This window comes from Apostichopus japonicus, chromosome 20, assembly GCF_037975245.1.
Source record: "Apostichopus japonicus isolate 1M-3 chromosome 20, ASM3797524v1, whole genome shotgun sequence".
In the NCBI taxonomy this organism is placed as follows: Eukaryota; Metazoa; Echinodermata; class Holothuroidea; order Aspidochirotida; family Stichopodidae; genus Apostichopus; species Apostichopus japonicus.
Window position 1 is genome coordinate 7,489,320 of NC_092580.1, and position 7,644 is coordinate 7,496,963.

A 7,644-nucleotide genomic window follows, 5' to 3' on the forward strand; every position below is an offset into this window, starting at 1 on the left:
AAAACTTTTATTGATGTAAAATATTGATTTTTTTTCCACACAAAAGGCCGACATGTGTGACCAATCAGGTTCGAGCGTCCTATTGTTAGCATTCTCGTCTTCCGTGAAGATGAAAGGACTACAAAAAAAATGGGGAAACAATAGAGGACTGTTTTTCGATTCACTTGTCTATTGATTTTCAACCAGACCTGGATGTTCTACTCTGAAGCAAGTATAGAAATAAACAGATAAAAAAAAAAATTGATGAAATTTTTTTTCCCTCTTCTTATTTTTTGGACGAAAGGAAAATTTTTTGGTGTAGTGGTTTCTTGTCTAATTTTTGCCTTAGTTTTTCATCTTCTTCTTCTTTTTATTAGTTAGTTCCAAACAGGATACCATATTCTTTTCATAATAATCGTTTGAAAAGTGACTCAATATGGATCAATATTTGTTTATTACTTTGGGTTATTATTGCACATGAAAAGGGTTCCTTGATAGAAGAAGGAAAAGTATTCAACAAATGCTAAAAGCAAAGAGAGAGAGAGAGAGAGAGAGGAAGTAGATACAAGGGAAAGTTCCTGAAACTGTCAAATTATGCATCCATCCAAAATATGAATAAGGTGAATAAAAAAGTTATTGATGTAAAGTCCAAAATGACGACAACTTAGTAATAAATTAAAAGTGAAAATAATATCATACCAAGAGGTATATTGGGCGGCAGGTTAAGGATGTTGTGCTACCTCGATACTTACATCAATATTGTTCCAAGACTTGTGGGGCAACTGGTGGAATTGCTCTGTACTCTGGTCTAGAAATGAGAGAAAAAGCAATTGATGATAATTAATGATAGTAGAAAAGGGGAAGAAACAAAATTGGAAGGAATTCAACAACCCGAACCGGAATATTTTACTACATTATCGACTATCGAGATGTCACAAATATTATTTTTGCTGTATTGTTCTTTTCGCTGTTCTTTTTTTTCTCTATATATTTTTTTCGTAATTTATTGCGAGGATGTACATTGACATAATTTCTGTTAGAGCAATATTAAAATATGAAGAAAGAAAACGAAAATGATTAAGAGAAAAAGAATATCAAGAATTACTAAATAAAGAGAATTACTTGATAGGTAAAATTTCTAGGGAAATCATTTCTCTTTGATATTTTTTATTTTGACTTGATTTAATTTATTTCACACCAACATACAATTAGACAAGAACAAGACACATGGTGTAGAGATAACACAGAAAAGGTCTGTCCAGCAGACTTATTTACAATGCGGTCGCTGTACATACAAAACATTAAATAAAGAGAAAACAGCCAAAAACCAGAAATCCTAAAACAAGCAAGACACTAAATTTGGCTCATAGGACATGTATAAAATACTCAGACTTGTCAGCAATCAGTATGTCCAGTTTTATAAAGATTTCAAGACTACTGATGCTTTGAAGCTCCATAGGAAAAGAATTGCACAGCTTCCTGGCAGTTTAAAGAAAAGTAGACTGCATGCATAACTAGATTTATATCAAATGAGTTGTATCAGAGTGTTCACTTCTAACTCTATAACTATGCAACGACCTAAACATTCTTTGGGTTTGCTGTGTTTTGTTTGAGGGTGTGTTTTCAATCTTTAGGTTCGTGGATGGGATGAGAAACATCTTAAAAAAGATGTAGTAAATATTGAATAAACCGTATGAGGTTTAAGCATATGTATACAGGCACAACACTAACTATGAACAGCTTCAACATACACCTGTTGTTTATTTCTTGTTTTTTCTTTCTCTTCAATGCACAATTTATTTGATCTTTCAGAAAAATTGAGAGGAAAGAAACTTACAGCCGAAACTTCTTAAAATATTAGACCTGACTCAACTCTCCTTCAACTATTGCATCTTCTAGCCTATAGACTTTCCAATGTTGAATTAAGGTGGAAGAGAAAGGTAGGCACATATTGATTTGAAATTTGGGGTCAAAGGTGGCATATGCCGTACAAAATGACACAATGCATGCTAAGAATATTTATTACGATTCATCATTGCATAGCGCACAAATTTTCTGAAAGTTAAAATTGTAGCATTTAACCTTGAAACTGTAATTCAGCCATTTTTTCCTCCTTCTCCTTGTTTTTTTAATTATATGTTTTGTTGTTGATGAATGTAATATTTTGTTATATTGAATGCTTTATTTTACATCAAATATGGGGTTATATTTAACTTAATAGTTTGATAATGTCAGCCAGACTGTCACAGTCATCCAGTATGGGCACTGCCTTATATCAGCTTCTGGTTAATCAGCTGTGTAGACTGATAGCTTCCTACCAACAATAAAAAAAAAAATACTACTAATAATAATTAATTGACTACAGTACAGAATATTCCAAATTTATTACCTGTTCGCATTCCATGACTGAAATATCACCAATGAGAATAGACATATGTCACCCATGCCACTCTTGATGCCAAAATCTTGACCAAATAGTCATATATATGTATATATATATATATATACATATATATATATATATATATATATATATATATATATCCTGTAGTACACTGCCAGTAGCATACAAGTCTCGCCACTTCGTATTCAAAGTTTGCAAAACCATCTCGGAAAGCCACAAATTCTGTAGTCACTAAAGTGAGAATATGTTTATCAAGCTACAATAAGCTGTGTTCCAAAAGCTCCTTAAAATGTGACTTGTTACACGAAATGAAAAACAGCGATCTTTCCCCTCGGCTTGACATTGCATGGAATGAATGACATGCACCCGTGAGCACTATCAGTCGAAAAAAATACTCACTGCTTATTCAAACAAAATTTAGGGGGTTGACTGCCATACCGAATAGGTCAAATAAAAGAACTAGAATCGACAGGGATCCAACCTTTGGACAGTAATTCAAACTTGATCTTACCAGCTACTTGATTTATTTTCAAAGCTTTGATTAGCAATCAAGAGATAAGACAAACACTGATAGAAGGGTAATTGAACTGATTGTGTTATCACAAAACAAATTCCTGATAGTTCACTGGCAAACGAGTCGACATGGTAGTAGTCTGCAAAACATGCAGCATTTGACATTTAGAAGGAAAATAGACGGGACATTTTTCATGTCAATAAAATGAGCTTTGTCCAAATTCAAATTTGAAACAGACAAAATTTTGCAACACAATATCCTTTGCTCTGTAATTAACAAATTGAGCGTAAAATTTGAACTAATAGATTTTAATTGTTTCTACTTTTATTTAGCAGATATTTTGATGCTCAACTCAATACTCAATCCAACAAAATACAGTTTTCATCAATAGTTCAAGTGATTAAGAAAACATTCATATGTTATAAAAAATGTGATTTAATTTTTATTTTCCTATGTGAAAACAACTAAGATTTCACTTGGTGTAAACTCTAAAATGATGTTTCATTTTGAATTCACTGAAATCTTTTTGCAAGTATAAATGTTTCGGTAGATTTTGTGTAAATTTTGGAGAGTATCAAGTAAAAATTGCTCACATTATGCAACCAACCAGCTGAAGTATTTATACTGTAGTGTATAAACACTAATATAAAATATAGTGAATGGAAAGAACTAGAGATTCAATAGCCAAATTATTTGGAAAATCTCCAAACGAAAGAAAAAGAGTTATAAACAATTCTAAACTAAATATACCAACCAATAGTCTCATACCTCTGGGTACTGTCCTTTATACACAGAGCTTTGATTATAAATATACATTAATTAATCAACTGTGTGTGCCTTACTAATGTGTTTTAACTGTTTGCTGTACTTGCATGTAATTAGATTTGAACTTAGAACTCATTGGTAGGTCTATTAGCAAGCCTGAAGGAACCAAAACGAAGGTATATCATGAAGCTATATATGCATACAATATTATATAATAGGGTTCGATATTAATTTCTTTATACCGTGAAGGGTGACCTCAGATTGACCCAAAGTAGTGGTTTTGCAATAGCATATCTCAAATTGTTTTGTAATACAGACTTGAACATAGATTTGAAATAATTTTTACTTCCATCATGTTAAAAATGAAATTGTGCAGTTATAGAGTGCAATATTACCAAAATTAACTATGGTTTTCTCCATCTCAAATGACTTTCTAAATTGAAAAGATTCCACTCTTGAGTTAAAATGTTGAATTTAGAAGCACCCGAAGAGAAGTTGTAATCCACAAGCCCTTGCGGGTTTCTCCCACATTTATGGTCACTTAAGCGCCTTAAAAAAAAAACTGCCTGATTATAATTAATTGCTAGCATCTATTTTGACTCTTTCTAGTCTTTACTGTAAAGAACAGAAAAAGGTGCCACTGTTTAAAGTGACCAGTCAATATTTAAAATTCTGGAAATTTATTTCATCACCCTCCATCATTTTAGAGGTACTAACATAAAACAAAATAAGTAGTAGACCTATGATCCCTATGAAGGAGAGTTTTACAGGCACAAAGCTGTTGTTCTATTCACAGAATCTACACATCTCTCTTCCAGTGTACATTTTGGTCATTCTTTGTTATTTTGCTACATTTTTTCGGACACCCAAGTTTGCTGTTTGGACAACCAGCGTGTAAGATCTGGTTGTCCCAGGGACAACCAGAAATGAAAAAGAGTCTTTCAAATTTTGTCCTGCACAGTAACATGTTTTTAGAAGTTTAGCACATAGCCATTCGGATCCCATTCAAATTTACTGCCCTCTTTATCACAACAAACCATACCACCACCTCATTTGTGAGAGAGAATTTCTTTTTTTAAATATTAGTTTTACCTTCTTCTTCCAATATATTACAAATCTATTCCAGTTCATTTAAAGATAAATAGATAAAGCTGTTAAATACACAAAGGCTAAAGGAGCCTAACCTATCTTGTATATCTGTATACAAATTAAACCCTTAATACCTACCAAACCTTAACGATTCTTGATTTGCAAATTTGCCCCATAAGTGTGCTTTCTATTCTAATAACCTGTAGCATTTGACATACTTCAATTACACCAACTTTCTTTACAAACTTTATAATTGACCAATAAATTTGAGGGATCCTATACACTATTGTGCTATACACAATTGTTGGCCTATTTTCTTTTAACTGCAAAATCTTTCAACAAACTAGTAAACCCATTGAAGTAAAAACTAGGTAGCTACCACGCCTACTTGGTAAACACCATAAAGGAAAAAAGCTTCCACTGGCAACCATGCAAATGCATTATTTTCACGACGCATGTGTAGTAGAGGGCGCTATCAACGTTTGCCAATGAATTTTTCTGATCATTTTTTTTTAAAATTTTTAATGAAAAAAAAATTATAACGGATACCACAGGTGGACAGGTTCCCAGAGGTGCGATCAATACCCAATGACGAATGAATATTTCAAAATTTTAATTTTATAAACTTGTGGTACAAAACTAACTGCACTGCATGGGGATAACATAGTTATTAACATCTGTGCACAAACTGGTTCGTAATTGCCACACTCGATCACCACAGAACTGAAATATTGTGGGGTAGGGTGCATTAGCCAGAGGTGGGAGATTTCAATGGGTGACCATAATAACAAGAAGGAGTGGATTTTTTACCACTTCTGGGATAGAGGGGGGGGGGGCTAAAAGTAAAGCGTGTCATGTGAATGTGTATGTTAAAGGCTAACACAGTTTAAACTTGAATGCCTGGGTATGCCTAGGTATGATATGGTCAATGGTCCAAAATCCATTTGACATTTTGTCCATTTACACACATGCACAAATGACAAAAATGGCTGAAACGCTCATACAATGTAAGCTCATTGGGCTAGTCCAGACTTGTGAGTAGTATACCTGGGTATGTGTTGTTGTGTCCCCACAAGTGTTGAATTCAACACCCAACACAAATATAAGCCAAAGGGTCAGAGGTTAAAGGCCATTCAGAAAAACTGCCTCAAATGATAAAATTATTAAAACTATCACTTCCATTGAATATATCCGATCAGTCACTGTCTTTAATATGGACATGGGTGAGACCTATCAATGTCATAATGGATATATGTGAAACCTTACAACATCTTAACGGACATGGGTGGAACCCTTCAATATCTAAATGGACAGGAGTGAGACCACCAGACCATGAGAAATCTGATTCTTAAAGGACATCCATGGGTGAAAACCCTTCAAGGACAAGGATGAAAACCTGCAATATTTCAAAAATTGGCAAAACCATGCAAAATCTAAAAGACATGAGTGCATCTTACCAAACTGTGATAAGTAGAAACCATCATGTATAAAGAAGACATTGGTGCAGTACTGTAACAATATGTACACAGGACATGTGTACAAAGGGTAAATAGACGAATCCTATACTATAGCTTTGCTTCAATAACACAGGTTCTGCTTGCTTATCAAAATACTTGGCATTTAACATTTAGGACATTGTGTCTCAATTCTGCCTCAGTTTAGGCAAAATCCACTATTTAAACCAAACCACACTCAAATCTTATGTAACTACTGTAAACACACATTATGATAGGGGTTCCATTTCATGCAAGAAAAGAAATATATAATATGACAGCCAATTGAATCAACTGCTATCCATGGAAGTTTCATCTCAAAATCATCCGGTTTTTCAATTTTTTGAGAAATTATCCCTTTTAAACTTTACTGAATCAAATTTTCTGGCTACATGAGGCCCAAGATATATACTGTACAAATTGCTTTGAACCTGTGCGTTACCACCGTGCCATCCAGGGCATGTGAAAATTTGACACTTCTCTCATTTGATTATAAAGACACCAGCAATTGGCAACTTTTATGGTCCATTTCACAGCCAATTAGATTATGGGGTCATTTTTCTGTTATCTCACAGCAAACAGCTGCATCCCAGGAAACTTAAATAATATCAGTGTGAAACACCTACATACTGTACGATGAGTATTGCAGTTTTAAAATTAAAATCCTGCATTAAACCATGCACAGTATTGTGTATTCAAGGTAACTATGTGGAGCTGACATGATATTAATGGTAATTCAAAGCTGATAGATTGTGGAGTATATTTTTACCCATCATGCATTTCCTAATGGTATAAAGGACTTGTAGGTAAGAAAACTAGTTCTCTAATAGTAATTGCCAAATATGCTCCAAACAATGGAAAACCATTTTACTTTATTCTACTGAATAAAATTGAAAACAGAAAATTCAAAAATGAATTTGATTTGATTTAAAAAAAAAAAGAATATGAAAAGAAAATTATAACTATAACGGACATTGTAAGCAGTAATTTTAAGCAAAGTCAGTTTTTAGCTTAGGAATGGATTTCTGTGACCTCTGTGACACTATCAGCTGAAATATTCCAGCCATAGGCCTCGGCTCAACAAAAAATATAGGCTGTTGCTTTGTGGAAAATACCAACCCAAAGAAATGTTTAGACTATAGAGTTAAAACTACAACATGTATTTCATAATCCATATATTCCATATTTACACACTGTACATGTAGACATGTCACACAAGAACATGCACACACATACAACTTGAAAATTTCTGCTATTTAATAAGGTTGATAATATTTACAGGTACTAACACTATGAAATGTGAGATAAATTCTAACAATAACAGAGTTTTAAATATCTGTGTCATAAATTACGAGCAAAAAGTTTTTGTTTTAAACTTCAGATAAATAATTAAATCTAGT

The 7,644-nt window shown here is 33.2% G+C and overlaps 1 protein-coding gene across 2 annotated transcripts in view; it reads right to left on the bottom strand.

Moving 5' to 3' along the window:
* Positions 1-7,644, bottom strand: part of LOC139961128 (uncharacterized) — a 62,411-nt gene that overhangs the window by 52,111 nt on the left and 2,656 nt on the right. The window contains exon 2 of one of the 2 annotated variants that reach the window (XM_071960034.1): positions 732-787. The gene's annotated coding sequence lies outside the window, so the exon portion shown is untranslated. Of the gene's footprint in view, positions 1-678; positions 788-7,644 lie in introns of both variants that reach the window. The other variant, XM_071960035.1, reaches the window with a different exon arrangement.